The sequence below is a fragment of the Microtus pennsylvanicus genome, chromosome 1 (assembly GCF_037038515.1).
Source record: "Microtus pennsylvanicus isolate mMicPen1 chromosome 1, mMicPen1.hap1, whole genome shotgun sequence".
Classification (NCBI taxonomy): domain Eukaryota; kingdom Metazoa; phylum Chordata; class Mammalia; order Rodentia; family Cricetidae; genus Microtus; species Microtus pennsylvanicus.
In genome coordinates, this window is record NC_134579.1 from 214297016 (window position 1) to 214312146 (window position 15131).

The 15131-nt window shown below is 43.6% G+C and overlaps 1 protein-coding gene across 3 annotated transcripts in view; it reads right to left on the reverse strand.

Annotated features, from left to right (window-relative positions):
• Prkn (parkin RBR E3 ubiquitin protein ligase) overlaps positions 1 to 15131 on the reverse strand; it is a 1218641-nt gene that overhangs the window by 817966 nt on the left and 385544 nt on the right. The gene's annotated exons all lie outside the window — the stretch shown is intronic.

The window sequence follows — 15131 nt, forward strand, 5'->3', positions numbered from 1 at the left end:
TGGGTGGAAAACACGGTGTCTGATTGACTTGGAAACACTCTGCCAGTGTGGCCACAGAACTTACACACTGCATGTGACAGCCACGTCACATGGGACTGGGGGTGGAAGTGGACATTTGAGGGGAAGGGGAACACAAAAACAGAAAACTATGGAAACATGAAAAGTTTATGGAGCCGAGTCGGAAAACAGATTATCGTGTCTTAAGTGTCCTGCAAATGCTCATTTAAGACTGATTTACCTCTCAAGTGCTTTGTCCTTAACTTAAACTTAACTTAAAACCCCCCTAGTCATTTCTGCTTTATAAAAGCACTGAAGGTCATTATCAATTACTGGGCATTTCCACACAGAATTATAATGACTGCTTATGGCAGGTCGCATACTTTTCTTCTTGTCCCTGCGGCCACTAGCCCGCATTCTGCAGTACCAATGGGACAGCTACTGAACGGTTTGTTTGCCCTTGTGATCAAAATCCGTGAATTTTTACTATAGAACCTTTTGTGCTCCTGTCTCTTTCTTCATGAACAGGAGTCTGTAAAATCTAGAATAAAAATTACGAGTTGATATTTGCTAAGGCAAGACCTAGATGACCCTAGGTCAAGTCCTACTTCAGAATAAGTCATAGAAGCATCGTTTTTCTGACATTTCTAACAGCTGGGACCTGGCTCGCTCTCTAATGACCACATCTCTGTGTTCTTCGTCTTGTTGTTATTCTCTGTCATTGTGGGAATGGTGGACAGATACCTGTGTACAATACAACCACCTAAAGGATGCAGTACACTCTTCCTCCTTTGCTGTCTTCCTCGAGCAATCTCTTCCATTGTTGCTATCAAATCCCTTCCAGAACAGTGACCTCTGCCACTCAACTGAATGCACTGCCAAGCACACTATGGCTTGGTGTTGCTCTCTCTAGTCAGAGGGTCATTAGAATGTTCCCATGCCAATGTTTTCCCATTCTCCAGCTCTGCCCACAGTCCCAGGGTCTCCCCACAAGGGCTCCTACTAGAGTCACTATCTGCCACCCTCCTTTTCATTCAAGAGGACAGCCCCCTATCATATGTACTGCTTGGCAACTCCTAAGGATCTCGGGGACCCCTAACCCCAGTTTTAATGCTGATTTCCATTCTCTGATATTGGTCAGGCTTCAGTCCCTGCATGGCGCTTATCCTCCCTGCCTTGTGACATCCAGCAAGGTGTCCAGAGTGACTGAGTAGGCATAAGGAATAACCTTCTCGCCTCCAGTGCCCTCATGACCTCACTGTCACCTCCTCACATGAGGCCATCGTTATTATGATGACCTGGTAATTTTTCTCTATATGTCTGGTTTCTGCCTGTTCCAGCACGTTACATACAAGAATCTTTGGTGTGTATATCATACTCTCACATGACTAGTGTATTTATTCCTTTCTCCTTTCCAGACCTCTGTAAAGCACTTTTTACATCTTTCCTTGTGCAGAAGGGCCATCCTCCACAAGCATCCATGGTCATGGAACTGCATTAGTAGGCCCCCAACATGATCTTCCTCCCTGTCTGCATTTTATGTTAGCCACGAGAATGACTTTACACTACTGATGTTAACAGATAAGAAGGAACCGAGACTTGGAATGGGTTTGCCTGGCGGCTTGGGTCCTCCAACAGAATATGCTGAGAAGTTTTCTCTTCTACAGCTCGGGAGGCAGAGCTGTACGTGTGATGTAGCCTGAGTCCAGCAACAGAAGGGGCAAGTGCTGCCCCGAGTGAAGACCCTTTAGACGAAGCTAGCCGTGGCCTCAGCCCCAGCCCCCTAATGACATGAAGATATGTGAGACCTCAGATCTGGGGCAACTGCTCCTGGCGTTCTGTACTTGCTCCTTGGAAATAAAGGAGATGGCACCCCAATATCCATCACACTGGAGCCGGAGCCATGCCATCAAGCTGTGTCGTGGAATGGGCTCTTATGTAGAACCCAGGAACCTCACACCCATAGCCAGAGTCCTGGCAGGCTGAGCACTAAGACCTGAGCACACTGAAGCACAGACAAGTGAAAAAAGAGCATTGCAAGAAGAGGAACAGACTGGGAAGAGGCCCTCAGCACAGCCATATCCCATGCTGTCTTCTTCCCGGGGAGACGCAGGCTTATTCTGTTCTCCATGTTCAGAACTGAAGTCACTGAAAAAAAAATGGCACCTTTCTCATCTGAGTCCCCAGCTTTTTGCCTGCCAAGGTCAAATCACAGAGTTTACAGCTTAACGTGTGTGTGTGTGCGTGCGTGTGTGTGTGTGTGTATGAGAGAGAGAGAGAGAGAGAGAGAGAGAGAGCTGATTTAAAAAAATTAGAAAATGTTTATAGTAATGACTGGTCATACTCACAAAGGCTTACAGAGCATTTTGAGCCCAAGGATGTGGGAATTGAAAAACTGAACGGCTGAAGGAAAAACACTGAACAGATGAGTGAGTGGCTGGATGGATTTTAAGGGGCCTGTGCCCTGTCCCTCCAATGCTTCGTGGAAATCTAGCACAGTGAGGAAGGATCCACGAGGATCAAATACAATAGCCTTGCCTCCTCCGTGCTGATCAGTTTCTGTACACTGGGAGCATTTTCCCTCCCTCTGCTCTGCTTTCCATATCGGCGCTAATGTTGTCAGCACTGAACACTGTTCTGGAGACCTAGAGACATGTAAGGACACAATACACATCGTGCATCAGTCTTGAAAGAGGAAGGCTGTGCCCCCTATATTGTATATGACTGCGGCCTCAGAATTCTATTTAGTTGTTTCACTCCAAACATACAGAGAAGGAAGAACATGCAGAAAGTATGACTGTGGAAATTCTAGCAAAATCTCAGCTTTCTATGATCTAAAAATTAATTTAAAAACCACTCTCCCTGTGCGAGATTCCCTGGGATGCAAGAGGAGCTGGGCATATTTTCTAGGGCAAACGTGAAAAAAATCAGAGAGATGTGTCACACTCTCCTCTCACGTCCAGACTTTCCCGGCTTCCAGAAGGCTCTGTGAAGGGATTCGGTAGCTACAGTGGTATTTATAGAACATATTTCCACATCTCTATCCACGGTTCTGAGATCTGTAATTGCTTAATTCTTTAACTCTCTCACAGAAAGCACTGTTGATCTAGGGGTCCCCTTGCCAGATGGCGCGCTTGCATGTCATGCCAGCACAGCCCAAAGCCACACTAATGGCCAATCCCATGGACAATAAGCTGGATAAAGTTCAGGCGCGTGGCCATTCCAAAGCCCCAGCAATAAGTACTTCACACAATATTCACAAACGCCTTGCATTTCAGACAGAGAGATTTTAGGTGGAAAGAAAGAAAAGTGCAGTGATTCAATATGATTGCAAAGTCCTTGGAGTAAAAACAATCTTTCCCCCAAAGTCACCAGAATTCTTGGGGAAAAAGCAAAGCAAAGATGCTGCTTAATAAGCAGACAGCCGCTGGGCGTTGGTGGCACACTGCCACCTTTAACCCCAGTACCCAGGAGGCAGAGGCAGGCAGATCTCTGTGAGTTCAAGGCCAGCCTGATTTACAAGATCTAGTTCCAGGAGAAACCCTGTCTTGAAAAGAAAGAACCAGAAAACGTATACTCATTCTGTATTTGTTTATAATAACTTATTTCTCTCAGAATAAGGGCAGCAGCATGATTGTTTTGTGAGCAAAGCAAGCAGATATTCATCCATGTGGGCAAGGTCTTATGTTTCCATCAGAGCTGTGGTCCTGGCTGCCTCAGCAGAACCTTCCGTACAGTGTGAATAACTTTGGAAAATATTAACTGACTCTCATCTGGGCAGTAACTCTCTGATACCCCCCCCCCAAACAAAACACAAAACCAGGTTTTCTCTTTCTTTAAAAAAAGGCCCTTTAGGAGGTACATTTTTAGGATTAAAATATTTCAGAGCTTGGTACTTTAATTAAGACCCTGGAAACAAGAAACATTTTTAAAACCTGACCATGCTTGTTGATAACACAACTCCTGCCCAGGGATAATTTTGGAAAGAGGGCAGAAAGGATGTAAGGGCCAGAGGATCAAGGAGTTTGCTGTGAGACTGTCTCCGAGGAATGTGAGGAGCTACACCCAGAAAGTCTCACCAGCACCACTGCCTGAACACAAGCTGATCAAGGAAAACACCAACAGACATGCCAACATGGACAGAGGAACGCTTGGCCCTACACAGGAAATTTAGGAACAAAGGAATGCAGACAGTGGAGGAACAATCTTCATCTGACTGGTTATCCAATACAAAATGGTCAGCCTGAAAACATACATACAGTAATGTTATACAGATAGAACATGTTCTATTTATGGATTTAGGAGTCTGTGTGTATGTTTGTGTGTGTGTATGTGTGTTTATAAAGGAGGTAGGAGGGAGCTTGCATCCTCTTTGCCTTCTGTTCTTGTGATGAAGGCAGATGCAGTCAGAGGCCCACAAAAGATAGCCACCTTAGCACTGAGCTTGGGCTTCCCAAACGGCAGGGCTGCCAGAAACAGATTTCTGTTCACTATAATTTTTCCAGTGTAAGGTATTTGTGTAGCAACATGATCTAGTCAAAAGCGATACTGTTAATGAGGTAGAGCTGTGCACATAAGCTGACTGTACATCATTTACTGTGGCCACTGCTGCTCTTCTCACTTCTGTGTGGAAGACAAGGAGCCACAGGGAAGTTAAAATCGGGCCTGAGGCCACCCAGTCTTCAGTGTGAAAGGAGGCTCTTAACAGCTTTGTTCAGTGAGTCTGAAGCAGAATGGAAACACGGCTGGGCAGAACAAGGTAGTCAACACAGGGCTAGAAAATCCAGCAGAGCCAGCATAGGCAGACAGGATGAAGACAAGAGCCCAATGCCTGGCATGTGACACTCCAGAAAAGACAGCTCCCAGGCAAGGACACCTGACCTGAGCTCAGTGCCCAGGCCTGGAGACACACAGATACTATCCCAGTGCTGGGGGGCAGAAACAGCCTGAACCTAGGGCTCAGTGGCCACCTAACATAGCTTATTTGGTGAATTCCAGGCCAATAAGAAACTGTGTCTCCAATAAAAAGTAAAAACCTCTGAGGAATGATACCTGAGTTGAACTCTGACCCCTACAGAGCTCAGAACAACCTTAGGCCATGAAGGTGGGCGGGGCTACAACTGTTTTTAATTTTTTTTTTTTTTACCAGCAAGACCTTCTTTATGTACATGATAATAGTCAGTCCAAATTTCTAGACACACCCTTGTTTTTCTCTCTGGCTTCTCTTTCTGGTCTTGTGTCTGCAGAGGCTTCAGTGAGGATATGCCCACGATACTCTGTTTCGGGGTTGGCCGAACTTGACCGTTCTGAAAGGACACAGCTGGTCCTTCAGAGGCAGCACACACTTCACGGGCGTCCACTTAACACTCACGAGTAGGAAATGAAAAGGCCACGTCCGTAGGGGCTATAGTCTGTCTTGCAGCCCACCATGCTATTAGATAGCCCAGGCTGGACTGTGTACCCCACAACTTGGCTTTTACAGTCTCACTCATCAGTGCAGTGCATGGTCCCTCCTGGGTTAATGCCCGGTCTGTGACTAGGTCAGGCTATCTGCAGCCTCTCAACATTACTCCTCTTTAATCCCCTGTAGGTCTGCGAACTCTACCCCACCGCACAAAGTATTTCAGAGTACATTAGTAGCAGGCTATCACACTCTCTAGTGCATACATTTGAATTTTAAAGGCAGACCATCTCTGATTTTTATTTGAAATTGTAATTCAAGTATTTTTTTCTAGAAAAGCAGTATGATCAGTCAGGAGTTTTCAGACAAAAATACGCTAAATATTTTTATCTGTCAAGTTATTAATCCATATTTTAATTTTAAAAATTACCTTTCCATTAAAGTAATTTTAAAGGGACATTTTCCACAGCATTTCCCCCTTTTGACTGCGAAGATTCTGCTTTTCCTGAAAACAGCTCCTGGCAGACGTTTTTCTAAGCCCCTCGGAGTTTTTAATAATGTATTTGGATGCCAAAGAAAGATAAAGCAGCAGTTATTTAGGAAGTCGCTTATGATGTTTTTAATGGATAAGAATCATTTCATTTGGTTGCTGTGTAAAGGCGACCTGCGTCTGGAGATTTCCAGAGCCGGCAGAATAACCACAAAGGGCTTGTTCCCAGCGGCTTCGTGGTCTTTACTCCTGGGTTCCCGCCATCGTCCTCAGCAAACACCAGATGCCAATTTATATTAATTGGGAGAGAAAAACAAAAACTATCCCTTCTCTTCATCCTTATTCTTCATTTCTTTAGACTTGGAAAATGGATGCTTTGTGATTTGTGCTTTGAATTATTTCCTATTTCTCATGACTTTTTTTTTTATAATCAAAGAAATGACATGACATAGAGATAGGGCCCCCTCTTGGTTGCCAAAGGCAGGGTAACACAATTACTAGGAAATGTCCGCTAGGCACTCACTAATTACCAGAGCAGGTTTGAGCCTTGTCACTCAAGTCCCTCCCATTGCAGGCTGGACCTTCTTCCTGCTCGTTAAGACCTGAAGCAGAAGGAGCTCAACAGGGTGGGGTGGAAGGACACTGTGCTGCAGGTGAGCTGTGGCAGTACGTGGCATTTCTGAGGGAAGTTGCTATTGGTCAATAAATGACGTTTGAGATCCATCCTCTTCTAAACACAAAGGATATCAACAATCAAACCTACACCCATTAGCCATGTTATAATTATATTTTCTTAAGTTAACTATGTTAGTTAACATTCTTAAAGTGTGTGGCTTTAATCCCCCCCCCCTCTTCCCTACTCATTTCTTTTCACGTGCTCTCTCGCTCGCTCTCTCCAATGGTCACTGAGTTTATTTAGTGCCATCTGTGTACAGCTGTGTAACCACCTTCTAAGACATGGGCTCCCTCTTGGGGCCGGGCTCTCTGAAGGAAACGACTCTCCTCCTCCAGTAGCCATCTACTGCAATGGATGCTCCTATAGCTGTAGGACTTCCGGAGCCCCTCCCCCATCCAGGATCGGAATTTGGCTGGCTTTAGCTTGTGCGTGTTTTGTACCTATACTTCTGGCTGCTATGAATTAAAATTATAATTTTAAAAATATAAATCTTTCAGAAAATGCCCACGAGCATCATTTAAGTGTCATTTTATGACTAATTATAATAAATATTATAAATAATACATGTTTATAGATTCTGCAATACAGAATTAAGTTAATTTTCCAAGTCACTCTGCATGTTTCATAGAATTACTGGGGCTAACAAATGTACTTTCTTCATGAGTACAGAAGGAAACACTGATGAATCCCACAGAGTATGACAGTCTATGACTATAGTCTCAGCACTTTGAAGGCTAAGGTATGAGGATCATAAGTTCAAAGTCATCTTCGACTACATACAGCAAGACAGTAACCCTGTCTCAAAACAAAAGATGAAAAACATACAAGCCGAGACAACCGAATGCTGGGTGACAGTGAAATAGTCTACTGCACATCATAACTTCTTCCTCATTGTATTTTAGCTCAAAATGACCCGCCCTGGCGTGAGAGACATGAAGTGTGCAAGCGCCTTAAAATTCCTCATTCCATACATCAACTCTCTCTTTTGTGTTCCCTTTCTCCAAACTCGAGGGGGACAGCTATGGCCAAGCAGATTTTACTAGTGACTGGAAGATGAAGTACTTCACAGTGGAGGGCGGTTTCTTAAGAATGAGAGGTGAGAAGGATGAAAACACCTTTGCAACCTGCTGGACAGCCAGTGGTCAGACCAGATGGGAAACGGGGTGGAGTCAACAGGAGATATGGCCATTTAGAACCTTTCCTTGCAGAGAATATTGAAGCCCCAGGGACTCCATTGTCTATCCTTGTTCCCAGCCTTATGGAGTGAAAAACCTTTGCTCCACGCTTAAGCTCCATGATAAACTGTGTTGCTACAGGCTACAAGCAGTTGGGCCAAGGTCCTGTGACTGGGAGCTAGGTGCTGACACATCCTTTCCTCCTCTTACCATTTTTACTTAGGCATTTTGTTAGGAAGCTGACACATACCTCCTGTTCATTGCTAGATAGACATGCTCCACCAAGCCAAGCTACCGTCTTCTCCTCTCCATGCTTCTCTTATCATCTTCTTCACCCTTTCTATACTTGTGCTTCCTTTAAGAATGTGATGTTGGGTCAAGCGGTAGTGGCGCATGCCTGTAATCCCAGCACTTGAGAGGCAGAGGCAGGTGCATCTCTGTGAGTTCAGGGCCAGCCTGGTCTACAAGAGCTAGTTCCAGGACAGGTTCCAAAGCTACAGAGAAACCTGATCTCAAAAAAAAATGTGATGTCATAGAATGAGACATTATTTTCTAGTAAGACATTTCTCCCAGGTTGCACTTCTGCCCATGGTTTTTCTATGATGCCTAATATAGGGCTCGTTCATCCCTACCCATTCAGAACAACAACAACAACAAAACCCTGAAGTATTTGATGCTTGAGCTATGCCACTTCTCTAAACCAAGCTCCAGACTCATCATATGTTGAAACTTCACCCCCAAAGTCATGATGTTAGAAGGTAGGGCTCCTAGGTTGAGTAGAAGAAGAGGGTGCAGCTCTCACGAATGGGATTAGTGTCTTTATAGGAAGAAACCCTGTGCTCTGCTGTGTGGGTACCAGGTAAACCCCATCTGCACACCAGGAAGCAGCTGTTTGGCTCTCTCAAGAACAGAGCTCTAGAACATGAGCTACGAGTGGTATTTAGCCATTCACTCAGTGGACTGCCGTAATACCAGAGCTGAAGAAGACAGCTGTGGGCAGGTGGCTACAAACCCAGGAGCAATATAATTAGCTCATGGCCGCAACACGTCAGTAACGGATCTACGAAAGAAAATCAGTTTACCTCAGGTTTTAAACGAATGGCTAGGCAATAGAGGAAATGCTTAGGTCTAGTCAGTGGAGAACCAAAAGGACAGTTTTGAGCCTTATTCCCCCAACACATCTAAACCAGGAGCTCCCATTGGAGAAGTCGAAACAGCAGACATCACTCATTCAGCTATATACATGACATAAAGCTCTAAGAAAAAATATACACTAATAAGCAGTGAGAAAAAACAGTCCACTCTGCATTGATTTCCACAGAACAATGCTGGGGACTGCAACTGATAACTGATTCCTACAGTTCTGGAGGTCAGAAAACTCAAGATCAAGTGTTAGTAGCCAGCAGAGGGCTTCTTGATGCGTCATCCCATTACAGAAGGCAGACAGAGAAGGGGACAGAGAACGGGACCTGGAATCAAATCTCCTATCTTTTTGCTACTGGGTTAACCACTCTTGAGCGCAGAGACCTCATGTCCAAGACTAACATGGATGCACGGAAGATCAAGTGTGCTACATGAGGACTTTGGGGCTCATTAAAATCACAGAATGGAATCCATTTACCCCTGAATGTTCAGAAGCTCTCCTTAGACCAAGCATGCACCACCTCACAGCCGCTCAGGTCTGAGTCCTTTACTTTCTCTGGACGCTGAGTGGAGCTGGAGCCCTTGTGTGGCACTAGGTTGTGGGGAAAAGAGGCAAGTTGACTAAAGGCAAGCAAGAAACAAGCACAGACTGGCATTTCTATTTATTTATTTTAACAACTGACGGAGATAAACAAGCTCACTCTCTGGCAGTAAATTCCTTAAGCGTCTAGCCTTAGGTCCAAATTTCAGATATAAATACTACCCACTGTTACTATGTCAGCTCCTCTTTCAGAATGTGGATATGCTATGTCATGGGCAACAATTCTCTTCTCTGAGACGGCTAATGTATGAAGCAGCTCTCTTCCTCCGCAGCATGCTCAAGAGGCCAGCTCGCGCTGCCTTCCAGACTCTCGAGGGAGGAAAGACAGGAACCGTCATGGGACTCGGGACAAATCCTTAGGCCAACATTTGACAGAAAGCAGGCTAAAGAATGTTTAGCCCCCGCCTGTGAACTCTGGGTAGGCATGGTGAGGGAATGAAAGAAGGACAGACACACTGACACAAGCTCCACAAAGCCGGGCAGGTGGGGTCTGATACTGTAGCTCCTGCCATAACTTGAACCCCAGCATGTTTCTTAGGCACAGTGCAGCGAGAGGGGTGGCCCAGTCTTTGTAGGGGTCTCTGGAGGTGAGCAATCTCAGATTATAAACATCTGGAGGCTATTGTTCTTCTCTGCACACACTGGTAATAAGCACTTAAGACTCCCAGGAAGATGTCTGCCACCCCTCTTCAGCATGGCCCATGTGTGGAATGGCTTTGCCAAATGTCCCACAGGGATAAGATCTTAGAGACCTCCACATGACCATACCTGTGTCAAAATACAGTCACTCAGGACTTCATTCGCTCAAGGCTACCTCTGCTCCCTGCGGTGTTTGATGCTTTCCTTCCCATTCCTGGTCCTCAGTAACTTTCCCTGATTATTATTTATTGGGGGAAGCAATGTGCCGAGGTCACAGCCCATGGGGCAGACTGGGTCTCATGGTTATCAGTGCAAGCACAATGGAGATCATAGGGCCACCATAAGTTTTGATAAAGGAGGAAGATCGACTGGGTAGTGGGTAAGGTCTCTCAGCTGTATGCTTTACTGGAAAACAATGGCAGACACTGCAGTGGAGATTGTTTATCCTAAGTTTACTTAATTCCATAAGCAATCCTTGACTGTTTCCCCAGCGTTATAAGTGTCTTGGAGCTGTGGATAACAGAAAAGCTCAGCACTGTGCTGGTTGGGGAGTTAAAGAGGAACATAAATTCTTCAAGTTACCTAAGGTCATTACCATTCTCCCAGCAAAAAGTAGAACAGTAGTGTAGGTTTTTCATTGCTCTAGAGCAAACGTTTCTAAAGCTTAAATGAAAACATAGATATGTCAATTATTTAGAAAAGTCCTAAAAGCAGACAGCGGGAGGACCTATGTCTGGAAGACATTGGACACAGCACAGCCGCTCCATGAACCCTGTGGTCCTTCATCACGCTGAACAGTCTCAACAGGACACCCAAGTGTTCTCTAAATGCATACACACAATGCGGCTTCTAGAAGCACAGGCAGACATGTTCTGTATCTTGAGCTTAGGGAGACTCTGAAACTGGCTTCAAATCAAGATGCAACAAAATTCAGTCTGGCTCCATGCCAGTGGTTCAATCAACCATGGTTTAAAGCACCGGGAAAAGGCAATTTCACCTGCCCTGCAAGCACCTGCACTTCCCATCGGGATTCCCTAAGCTGTAGAGCCACCGCTCACACCGCCCTCACACTGCTCTGCCAGCGACAAGCAGCCCAGGGAAGCCTGAAGCAGAGGATGTGTGCGGGAATCCGATGTCACTCTGTGAGGAGCTGAGGGCCCACTGAATCAGCAGCTGCAGATTCCTAGAAGCAATGAGCACAGAGACTGAAGGACAATTGCATGAGGGTTTTTTACCATGTCAGGTGCTTAAAATTTTCTAGCTAAAATAGGCTTTTGGCAAAAACAAATGAGAGATTAAAAGATTTAAGATGAAGATACAAAACTCTTTAAAACTGGAGATAAAATGTTTAAAGATCCATGTAAATTGATAAAAGACATAACAATATACAAAATACACGTATGACTATTAAAATATGTAAAAGTGATGAAATTTTCTCTAATAAGATAAACACATCAGCTCTGGTCCCATTGTACCAGTCCTAGTGATGGCATTTGCAAAACTTGGCAGCATTCTCTCCTGTGACGTTGTGGCAGGAAGCCTACATCCTTCTGGCAGGGGTAAGGACACACAGAGAGATGGAACAGTTGTACTGCTCGGCCACACATTCTATCTTAGGGATATGCTCCTGGGACCCACACCTCCGGGAGTCACGAAAAAATGTGCAGACAGTGGCTGGGTGTGAGAGCTTTAACAGATGAACACTGGGGGAACACAGATGCCCATCCACAGAACCACTGAATCTGTGTGCAGAGGGAAGGACCTTCACTACTGGCACCACTACTGTAAAGAACAGAGGAAGCTGGGAACAGATGGCAGTGGTTTGTCAGATGAAATGTAGAAAATGGAAAGTAATAAATAAAATAACAAGTAGGTAAAACAACGCTACCTGCCAAGGGTAAGAGAACAAAGTGAAGCAATCGAAGTGAGGTGTGAGCTTGTGTGTGTGTGTGTGTTTATAAGTGCATATATATCTGTATAAATAACAGTATAGCTTGAATTTTGAATCATGTCATGTTTTATGACAATCAAGAAATTTAAGATAAATGAAAAGGAAAGGGTAGTACAATATTAGATTAAGCTGTGTTATATTTTTTATGCAGTGGGACATTCGTTTAATGATGCAAAGATGCATTGCATTCTTTTATGTTGCATTTAACTCTGTAAAGCAGTGTTAATTTGCCTGTCTAAAACACCTGATTGGCCTAAAAAGAGCTGAATGGTCAATAGTTAAACAGGAGAAAAGATAGGTGGAGCAGGTAGGCTGAGATAATAAGTAGGAGGGAAAATCTGAAAAGAGAAGATCAAGGAGCAAAAAAAAGGAGAAGAAAAGAAGGACATCAGGGGCCAGCCACCCACCTACACAGCAAGCCATGGAGTAAGAAGTAAAGAAAGGCACATAGAATAGAAAAAAAGAAAAAGGCAAAAGATAGACGGGATAATTTAACTTGAGAAAAGAAGGCTAGAAACAAGCCAAGCTAAAACCTGGAATTCATAAGAAAGAATAAGTCTCTGTGTGATTTATTTGGGAGCTGGATGGTCAGCCCCCAAAGAGTACAAACAATAAAAAACAACCAACAACTGGAAAGAGAATAAAATTTAGTATTATCAGAAGTGAATACCTTAACAACACACATTGATAATGATTGTGTGTAATTCAAATTATTTAAAATAACTTCTAAGTACAGTGTTATTCTTTCTCCTTTGTGGAAGTAAAGGAACTGAGAGAAAATGCTGCCCTGCAGAAGTCTGCCATTTCTAGTGGTATAGGTGTAGGAATTCTGGACCTCTGTTTACATATGTTAAGACAGAAAAAATCTATTTAACACTGATATTTTCAGAAACCAGGTTTCTGTCCATGGCTGAAGGAATGGGGACAATAAAAAACAGCTCATTATGGTGTTTGATTTGAAGCTAAAAGATAGTATGTACTTAACAAATATTTTTTAAAAACAACACCTTTCTTAGGAAAAGTTCCAAGCACATCCTAGCCAACAGGATAATGATTCCCACATGCTTCCTTATCAGGTTCACCAACACTTGGGCTCAGTTCTCTGTTATTTATGCCACTATAGATTTCCTATTCTATCGTGAAGCAAATTCAGGGATCATGATGCTTTTATTAACAGAAGAACCAATCCATATATAAGTCTAGAAACATGGAGTTTAAGACAGAACTAGGATATCATAATAGCACGAAAAGATTACCAGATGTTAATGTCATCAATGTCTTCTCATAAATGCATTGGGTTTTAAGTCTCGTTGAATAAAGATATCAGGATCCAAACAGAGCACACTATGATCATATGGGACGTATTTCACTATGATCATACTGGATGTACTCCATGCTTCTCTCTTTCCTCCTCTTCCTTTTAAATTTTTAAAACTTTTATATCAGGTTTCATGAGACACTTTTATGCAGTAATATAATGCATTTTAAGCATATTTTCCTTATATCTGTCTTTTGTTATAATAATTTTTACAAGGACATGATTCACCTACCATGAATTTCTCCATTTCAAAATGTTCGATTCATCAGTTTTACATATATTCACAAGGATATACAGCTACCAGTGTTAATTTCTGTAAGTTTTCTCTCATGCCACTTATAATTTACAAGCTCCTGTTCTATCTCCCTTTTGGTCTTTGCGATTAATATTTGAAGAAAAGATGGACTGATCAGCTTGAAGAGTTTTGGATAACATAAATGTTTCTGATTGTTTGAGTGGCGCATGTCTAATTTTGATTGATGCATGTTTAAGGAGTCACCCCACCCCATCCCCAGCCCTGGTTTCCTGTTAGAACTAGAGACTGCATAGGGCAGACATGTTTGAAGGGACTGCCTCTAGGGGCTGCTTGACCAGAGAGCAGTGTGCTACTGTAGAAGCAATTGGCTGCATCTTGGTATCTTATTTTATGAGAGTCCAAATGCTGCCAGCTAGCAAGAGAGTTCCTTCCCCCACTAGTTAAAGAATTAAAGGGCAGGAAAACTGCTCAGCACATCGTGAATGCTATGGCAAGCAATAGAGACTTTTCGGGGAAGAGCCATGCAGAGCCAGGACACTACCGACCTAAGGGTGCTCTTTGGGTTTCTCCTGAACTTGACTGTTCCCTGACATGTGATTTTATCTACCACTCTGTTGGTTCTGAGGTGTGCATGTGTCCTCTCTGGTACTTGAATTGGGTCCTTGTTTCTGTCTACACAGGCATAGCTATTGGCTGGCTGGGGGCTGTTATCTCTTAGAATAGACTCCAGACCTCTGTTTATAGAATTTTAATAGATGAAGAAGAGAAACTTGATGGGGGAAGAGAAAATGAAGGCAGAGGGGTATTGAAGAGACTCATCTCTCTTTCCCCTCTGCCCAGGGACAAGGGCCTCACAGTTGCCAGCCCTCCATGAAAGGTGCACTAATTTCTAGATGGCAAATAGGAACCTTACAGTTTTAGCATCCCTTCTCCAATATTTTTGCATATTTCAATAAAAATAAAAATTCCCTCAACTATAACTGTTTGTATCAAAGAACACATTTTACATAGAAAGGCAGAATAGCACTACTCCTTTCTCTGATTATCGCTGATATAAAGATGCTGACTTGAACAATGAAGCTTCAGCCAATGGGACATCTCAGAAGGGACTCTCAAAGCTGGGCTTAAGAGTAGCAGCCTTTGAGAGATTCTCTGACACCTTCTCTAGCAAAGGATTCCACTTTAGGTACATCCTACTCTTTTTAATTGTTTATACTGACTTAATTGATGCATTCATATTTGTGTGTGTACATGTGTGTGCATGCACAAGTCTGCACACCAGTGCACACCACAGCACACATGTGGAAGTCAGAGAACAAATTCTAGCAGCCAGTTTTCTCTATGTACCATGCGGGTCCTGAGGATTGATTACTGAAATAAGATAAGGCTTGGTAGCAAGCACTTTTCCCTTCTTTCTTGCCCCATTTTTTTTTTTATTTAAATGGGGTCAGCAATTTTCCTAATAAAAGTGGTCCTTGAAAACT